Below are 9,044 nucleotides of genomic sequence, written 5' to 3' on the forward strand. Positions count from 1 at the left end.
GTCCATGTTATCCTGAGGCACTAGTTACAAATTCTCAGCCTGCTGGGTATTTTCCCTCCTACTGAATTCTAGCCACCTAGGTCAGCCACAGCCAGAAGACAACATCCATGGAATAGTTTGTTGACCAAAAGTAGCAGAACTTTTCTATACAGGCCAGACAACTATTTCATCTTTGTGGGCTACATGTGGTGTCTCTCTTCCTATTTCTTTTTTCTCCTCCCCTCCCCCTTGTCCAGTAGTCCCACCTGTAGATGGACAGTAGTTCCTGTATCAGACTGCCCGTTACAGTCAGGCAGGGACCTTTAAAAAATATTCCATCAAGCTGGGCCCCATCCTCAGAAATTCATTTGGTTGTTTATTAAGCGTTCATCAAATTCATTTAATGGGACAAACAGCTTCTCTGTCTCTCCATTACTGTCACACTGCTTCCACACTCACAACACCTCTGACCCCAGATATGCAGTGGGGGTGTATGTGTGTGTGGTGGAGGTGGTTTCCTACAACAGGCAACTCTGGGGCATTGACTGGATATTCTACAATTTAACTCAATTCTGATACTACTTCCCTGGAGATAGTGTCAGCTCCCCAGATTAGGGATTCATTCCCCGAGGCTCACCCAATCCAGATGTCAATCACAAGTCTCCTGATTACCTGGCTATAAGTCTCAGCTTTCCCCTGACCCCCTTGTTTGTTGGATTGATTTGCTAGAACCACATACAGAACTCAAGGAAACACATATGCTTTACCATTTTTGAAGGGATATGATAAGGAGAGAGATGCACAGCCAGATAAAGAGTTATGTTGGGTAAGGTCTGGGAGTATCCCTAAAGATTAAGCTTCTGTCCTCATGGAGTTGGTGTGCATCACCCTCCCACTGTAGATGATGTAGGAAGGATGTTAGGGCTCAAAGCCAGTGACGAAGAATGAATTCTTGAGATGTCTTTGGTGCAAGAAGGGGGCTTTATTAAAGCAGGGGGGGGACAGGACCTGAGGGCAGATAGAGCTGCACTCAGATCATGAGGAGTGGCCCATTATATACTTTCAAGTTTGGAGAGCTTTAGGGATAGGGTAAGTCTCTAATGAACTGGGCAGGAAGGTTCCAGGATCTTGAAGGGGCTAGCTATTGCCAGGAAGAGATCATTTATTACTGTCTTGTAAAAACTTCATCATGAGGTTTTTCAGATTTATATAAGTGGGCCATATGCTTGGGGATCATGTCATCATATATCTTGGGAAGGAGTAGAGAATAATGGAAATCCCCAAAGGACTATTATATGTTATAGTAGACTTACAGGATCCTGAAGATCAGGCTATGATTGCCAGTTGCCCTTGGCAAAGTAGTAACATTGATGCAGCTGAGCTCTTAGAGAAGTGTCACTCTGCTTGTGTCAAGGACTTGTCATGGGATGTAGGGAGTAAGGAAATTTAGTTTTTCTTTCACTTTTGTTTCCCACATCATAGATGTGTTTTTAACCCATTAGTTCCCTAACCCCGAACTTTGGGGTTTTTTATAAAGGCTACCTCACACAGGCAGGGCAATTATTACCTCCATTTCCAGCCCCTCTCCCCTCTCTTGAGGATGGGGGTGAGGCCATCATGGTTCCATCTTGCTGGTGATCAGCCCCATCCAGAAACCTCCCAGGTGGCTGCCAAGGGTCTCTTTCTTATAAGAAAAGATGTTCCCAGTGCTCTTATCACTTAGGAATTTACAAGGCTTTCAAGAGCCCTGTGCCAGGAATCAGAGGCAGAAATCAACATATATTTTCTACTTTCTCAATGGGATCCAGTCACTGATTTTGTTTTTTATAAAGCTCCCAGATGAACTTCATATGAAACCAGAGTTGAGAGCGGCTGGGATATTTGCTAAAATATTAAGGTTTGCAACTTTTGAGTCATTCCTATAGTGACTGTCAGGTCATTGAAACTGACTTAGGAATATACCTAAATGAATATCTGATTTAGTCAATTATCTTGACTCTCCCACAATACCTGATTACATGCAGAAAATAACACAAATCTGAGAGACAGTCTACCCTGGTCTGGTCTTTTAATTCAGAACAAATGCCTCTGGGCATAAAAGATTTTCTTCAAGTTATCTTCATTCTTATTCCCTCCCACAATTTCTTCAATTAGTGTGTTCTGTAATACATAAATAATGATTGTTGAGAAATAGTTGAGTAAGGTAGAGTAATGGAATGATTGGGTGACAGGAAATTCAGCCTTTTACTAGGTTACTTTCTCCAATAATCTGCTGAAGTGTCCAGGAATATTTATACAATACCTAAGTTCATTGTGATTACTGATCAGGTCAATTCACCTCTTTCCCTGAGGATGATGCTATGTTCCTACACTGGTTCCTATGGAATGTGAACACAGATCCTTGTTTCTACTCCCCCTGCGCTTGGCTTGAATACTTTGAACCTATGCAATGTAAATGCCACGCTGCTTAAGATTAATACTATTGAAAGCTGCTCTAAAGTGACAGACTGAAGTCCCATAAGAGAAGTTACCCTACTGGGTACCCACTTTCTCAAGTGCCAGGTTGTCCTGGCCTTCTTATGTCTTCCCACTGAGAAGGGCCTTGAGTATTTAGCACCCTTGGAGTCCAGGATTTTGAAACCCGAATCTTCATATTTCTGTCTTTGTTTCTCGTCCTGACATAAAGAAGTGGCATGAAGGAAAGTGAGTCTGACTAGCACAGCTATTAAAGGAATCGCTTGGTTTGGAAAGAACCATTGTGCAGCACAGATAACTGACACACTTGTAACCACTTCAGTAGGTGGCCTTTCGGATAGGCATTATGTTTGGCTGCTACTCAAGGACAGATCAGGCTACAAAGCACTTTGACCTACCCTGGACTGTTAACCCAATGAGTTAGTAGTTGGCAGGGAAATGGAAAGGTATGAGGAGTACCAGAATAGGCCACCTCCAAATAATCCTTTCTGGCACAAGAATTATCTTAAGCTGTTTATTGTGAGAAAGTGTAGACCAGGAGAAGTTCTGAAAGCAGAGTAGAGGTTACACTTTTGTAGGGGAAATTTACATTAGAAAAGGGTCCAGTACAGGAAGTGAGCCATGTCAGGGGTCACTTTCATCTGGGAGAGTCATCTTCATGACAGGGCTAATTTCCTTTCACAAACTTGTCCTCCTCTCACCTTCCTCTGAATTGCCTTTCCCTCTTTTAAAGCCCTAGATCCCTATCCTTTCCTTAGCCCAGGATGGTCCATAAGTCCCAGGTGGATAGCTGCTTTTTAGTCTCATATTTTTGTGGGGATCCACTATGTATGTATATAATTAAAATAGTTTTTGTCCTGTTACTCTGCCTTTTTGTACTGGGGGTGTGGGCTCACAGCTAAGAACCTAGAATTGTAGAAGGAAAATTATTTTTCCTCCCCTACATCTGTACCTAAGTTCTTAATCTCAGGCATTTTCTGAATCCCAGTCCCTTAATTTCTATGTCTTCTACCTCTTCAAAAACACCATTACTTTCGTGAGATTTCAGTGTTTAAGTAAGACATGCAGGTTTTTAGCTCCCCTGTATTTTTTTTTTCCTTGATCTATGCTTTCTTTCCATGCATTGCAATAGATCATGGGAGAATTGATTCTAAGGCTACAAGGGATTATTCTTCTTACTACTACTGACATTTAAAATTATCTGATGAGATATGGAAACCAAGAGTAAAGATGTAAGATGCATTGGTTGTCAGGGTTAGAACCTGTGTGTGAAAGTACCGTGGACATATTATGAAATATCTGTGCCACCTCCAAATAAAATAGGTCATGGTTTCAAGGGAAATATGTAAAAGCCATGAGTAGAGTTTGATGAGATGGAGAAATTCTAGCTCCAAAGTTCCAAAAAGGCGCAGGGGTGAGAGAAATGGGCAGAGGCCCCAGGTTGCAGAATAACATCAAAGGATGCCTAAGGCCCAGCTAGTTCTCCTAAGAATGTCAGCAAATGCAATCTAGATGGCTCCAGGCTGGCAATGATGTGAAAGGCATCCCAAAAACACACACTCAAGGTCATTACAATGCAGCAGAAAGTGATTCTATTACTGTGAACAGAATGCCACAAACTTGGATGATGTCCCAAGATTAAAAATATGGGGGCTTGGGTCTTTCCTTGCCCCTTTCCCTATTACCCTTCTCCAAAACACACAAAGCTCCAAAGCAGAAAGGAATGCTATTTGTTTTTGTCCCCAGCTCTGGTCTGGCATCATGGCCCCATAATTCTCTCACTGCCCTCCTTCTTTCTTCTATGGGAACCATGGAAATCAACAATGAAAAAAAAAAAAAAAAAGGCAGAAGGGAGCACAAGAGAACCTGCACCAAGTGTGAGGCAAAGTAATGGGAAATGTAGTCTAATCAAACTATCCAGGGGGCTGTGATCTGGTACTGTTTAAGTGTACAGGAAGCATACTATTGGAAGGGAAACCTGGCTGAAACTTGTTACATTTAAAAAGGTAGAACGGGTTCTGGAGCGTAGCCTTGTAGCGGCAGTCACACTGTCCATCCAGAGTGACAGCAGTAAGTCATGTTAATACAATTCACACTCCAGTAACAGTTTTTCTGGCCAGTCTCACAGTCTGTCTTGGGCAAAAGACAGGTAGCAGCCGCGTTCTGGAAGGTGTTGTGCAGAAAGGTGTTTGAAGGTTTACAAGTCTGAGTATAATTATTGGCCCCACTCATTTCTGTCTTGCATTGGACAGGACCTGCTCTTACATGCTGAATTTCAAACCCTTGAGCCCTTTCAGGTTTGGAGGACTAGCAGCAAGTGGCACTGGCCCCCATGATCCCAGCAGCACCAGAGGGAGAGGAAATGGTCCCAGAAGATCCAGCATCATCTCTTCTGTGTGGGAAGAGGGAAGAAAGTGAGAGAATGATAGTAGTAGAAGCATTAAGAGCAAAATTATCATTCACAACCATTTAGATCTTCATCGAGACTTTCAAGATTTCTTGTCCATTTAATTTATTTATTTATATATTTATTTATTTATAAAGTCTGGTTTTTTTTTTTTTTTAAATCTTTCCAACATGGGTCTCACAATTCTATGAAGTTCCTGAAGCCCAATGATGAGGAATGTGAATTAAGATGATCTTTTCTTTGACTGACAGATCCCATTATTCTCTTTGTCCTGTGCTTATGGGTCCAGAATCATGCCTCTTCCCTCCTCCCTCCTGGATAATTTCTCCTCCATCTATTTAACCTGGGCTATCGGGCCATCAACTCGGCTCTATCTCCCCAACCCCCAGGCTTCTCCTCTTACCAGGTCTCCTTGCTGGGGGTCCTGCTGAGGACAGAGGCAGTGGTTAGTCCGAGGCTCAGAGGCTTTTGTCTGCTTTTCCTCTTCCAGGTATGCCAGCGTGGCCTGCCTGCAGCAGAGAAGGATTCTGAGCCCGAGGAAAGAGGAAAGGGAAACCTGGGGCTTGGAAATGCCCTTCTTATGCACAGTGTAGATGAGACCCACATCCTCCAACTCACTGTTTAAAACCAGTATCCCTGCAGATGCAGGAAGACCAAGCCTCCTTAAAGGAACAAAGGAGAAGTGATAACTTCCTCAAAGAAATTGTGAGGAAATGGTGATTTCCTGATATGGGTTTGGTGCTTCCTTCTCCATAGGAAGCTTCAGTGTTTTGAACCTCTATGCTTTCAGTTCTTTAGGAGAAAACAACCAAGGTAAATTTGATACAATAGTTGCCAGGTACCTGGTAATGTTGTGAATTGCAACAGCAGACTCCATTGAATTATTGATTTATGGGTATGTTGTTGGGCCAGACTCTGGGCTTCTCATGTATCTTGATGGATCTGATCCCAGATCCCAAGTTGTGCCTCACTCTTCAGAAGAATGTTTATCTCCAGATTTTTCTAGGACCTCCCAACAACTTTCTGGAACCTCCTTAGCTTCCTTTCATGTGTATAAGTTGTCCCGTATAGATTCAAGAATTCATAATCTAATGAAGGAGATGGTCAGATTAATAGAGACATACATGGTATATTAACAACTGTAAATAGCTCTTTTGGCTGCGGTGGAGGAGGTGCCAGGGGGCTCTGAGGAGCTGGTAGATAGAAGGCTCTGACACCTGAACTTATTTTCAGATTAATAAGAAGTTAGGTGAAGAGGATGGTAAGGGCATCCCATGAGGGAACTGCATGTAAGAGGAAGCCAGAAGCTGGTTCCTGGACCCATTCTGAAACCATAAGGATCACTGTAATTTTATTGTTTGTGTGGTACACTTAGGTCTAAGTTGTGCTGTTTTCTACTTAATTATGTTTTACGTACTCTGTTTGAAAAACTTATTTATTCGTTTGAGAGAGAGAGGGCATGAGTGTGTGGAGGGGCAAAGGGAGAGGAGGGAGACTCCCCATCCAGCAGCACTTCGTCCTATTGGGGCTCAGTCCCACCACCCATGAGATCAAGACCTGAGTGGAAACTAACTGGAAGGTCAAATGACAGAGACACACAGGTTCCTCTGTTTTCCTTACTTCTTAACCTTGAGCACAACCAATCATTAACTTTGTCTTTTTACTTCTACTCTCGGTACCTAATGATTGTAGAAACATAACAGGAACCAGACAGAAACATGTATCTTGATGTATATGATCCCAGATCCCAAGTTGTGCCTCACTGTCCAGAAGAATGCTTATCTCCAGATTTTCCAAGGACCTCCCAACAAGTGTCAGGAAACCCCTTAGCTTCTTTTCATGTGTGTTAAGTTGTCCCTTATAGATCAACAGGGCAAGAGGGCAAGGCAGCTTTGGGAATGATCCCTTTCTTTCTCCTTGGACTGCTCTCTAGACTACAAAGCTTTCCTTGCTTTAAATCCAGTGTCTCAGAATTTGGCTTGCTGCACATTGGGTACACGGACATGTTGGAGTCTGGCAACAGAGACCCATAGGCATGAAGGAGAAAGGCCAGTTTAGGGTATTTGCCTCTACGGTCTGTTCTTGCTTTTCCACTGGTGCTGTAATACACTTACTTGGAATCTTCTTGTTTTCAGGAGGGCTCACAGAAAAGTCTCCTACAGGAACTCCCTGCCTCTAGCCTCTTTTCCTTCCAATCTGTTCTACACATCCCTTCCAGATTAGTACTCCTTGAGCATCAATAGAATAGGGGAACACTCTTGCTTTTTAATGTCTTCAGTTATATACAGGATAAAAATGATGTCTTTTTAGAGCAGAATCACAAGATACAAGGTTAATATACAAAAATCAATTGCTTTCTTAGGTACCAGTAACGAACAATTGAAATTTGAGAAAAAAATTTACATACGCACCCAAGAAAAATGAAATATGTAGATATGAATCTACTAAAAAAATGAACAAGCTCATTATGAAGAAAACTACAAAACTCAGCTGAAAGAAATCAAAGAAAATCTAAGTACATGAGGAGATCATCTTTGTTCATGCTGAAGGAAACCAGACTCTGTGACCCCAAGCTATGGCTCTTTGACATAAATGACATTTTGTACTAAAGGCAGTTAAGAATCCATAAATGCAGGGAAGGCTCTCCTTTTTTGCCTAAAGGCAGGAAATAAATTCTTTTCCTGGAGACAATGTTACCAGCCAGAGGTGGCACCAGAGGAATCTGGAAACAAACCTTGTTATACTAACCCTTTTCTTTCTAGTTATTTCTTCACCATTTCCTACCCATAAACCAAACCCTTTTATCCTGTCAAGTCTCCAAAAGGTATTGTGTCTTTGTCTAAAGGGTATAAAAGCTTCCAGTGCTGGTCGTTATTTTAGGTCTTCATTCCCTTACGGAGGCTCCCATGTACATGTGAAAATTTAAGCGAATTTGTATGCTTTATTCTTACTTATCTCTGTCAGTTCAATTTTGAGACCCAGTCAGAGACCATGAGAAAGCCGAGGAAGATGGCTTCTTCTCCTACAGTGATATTATGCACTGTCCAAACCCATAGGAATATATAATGCAGAGAATTGATCATTATTAAATTGTGGACTTTAGTGAGCCTTCATCAATATTGGCTCATCAATTATAGGAAAAGGACCCCCCCCCCCTCAGGAAGATTTTAATAACAGGAAAACTGTGGTCTGTGTGGGTAGGAAAGCAGGCAAGGGAGAAGCACAAGAGAATTTTCTATTCTTTCTACTCAATTTTTCTGTAAACTTAAAACTACCCTGAAAAATTCAAGCTACTTAATTAGAACCAAACCAAACCAAAACAAACCAAACAGGTTGTCTGTATGCCTAGCCCTCATGTATCCTATTCTACAGCCACAAGCCCCCCTTCTCTCCAGTCCCACAACTTGATAGCACCCTGAGCCCACTAGCAGAGGTAAACAGTATCAGATTACCCCTGTGCCTGGGCAGGAGTTCCCAACCGGGGCTCCTTTCATCAGAAGAGCCTCAGAGACTTTTAAGAAGGCTTACATTCCAGGCCTCCTGAAACAGAGTCTTTGGGAAGGACGTCTTTTGCATGTCTGTGTTTGATGAGCTCCACGGTGAATCTCAAACCCATTCCTAGTGGAGAGCCATTTTCTCTGGCTCATGCTGATTTTCACCTAGTCCCAAGTTCTCAAGACTGCCCTTCTGCCAGATTCCTGAAACAAAATTTCTACCTTCTCTTGAAACAGGCAGTTGAATGACTGACTGCTACCAGAAATAAAGTGCAAGACAGATTGGGGAGGACACAACTGGAAGAGTCTACCTCTCCTCCCTATCTCTCTTAAATTATCCCAAATCTAACAAGTGTAGTGGAGGAATAATATCCATTCCTTCTACCCTTCTAAGTTCTCAGCTAGGACCCCATAATAAACAAACAAATAAACAAACAAATTAACAAGAGAAAAGAATACCCATTTATTTCCTATAGGTTTAAGAGGAGAGCCTTCCCAAGGAAATAAGGCCCTAAAGAAGTGGTTAAACCTGAGTGTGTGTATGCCAGGTTTGATGAAAGGTGGAAAGTGGTGGAAGGATGTGCTAGAACAAAGGGTACAAGCTAAGTGTAGTAAATGGGGGGGAACTTAGCAAGATGTTTGTTCAGTTGTCACTCCATTTTTGCAGATAATGACACTCCTTTCCTCTG

At 42.3% G+C, this 9,044-nt stretch overlaps 1 long non-coding RNA gene across 1 annotated transcript; it reads right to left on the bottom strand.

Annotated features, from left to right (window-relative positions):
- Positions 1-4,023: 4,023 nt before the first annotated feature.
- LOC131836031 (uncharacterized) lies at positions 4,024-5,525 on the bottom strand. The gene is made up of 2 exons (XR_009355484.1): positions 5,265-5,525; positions 4,024-4,846 (listed from the first exon to the last, which is right to left on the bottom strand). It is a non-coding gene; the product is annotated as an uncharacterized LOC131836031 (long non-coding RNA).
- Between the last annotated feature and the right edge of the window lie 3,519 nt (positions 5,526-9,044).

Source organism: Mustela lutreola, chromosome 7 (genome assembly GCF_030435805.1).
Source record: "Mustela lutreola isolate mMusLut2 chromosome 7, mMusLut2.pri, whole genome shotgun sequence".
Lineage (NCBI taxonomy): Eukaryota > Metazoa > Chordata > Mammalia > Carnivora > Mustelidae > Mustela > Mustela lutreola.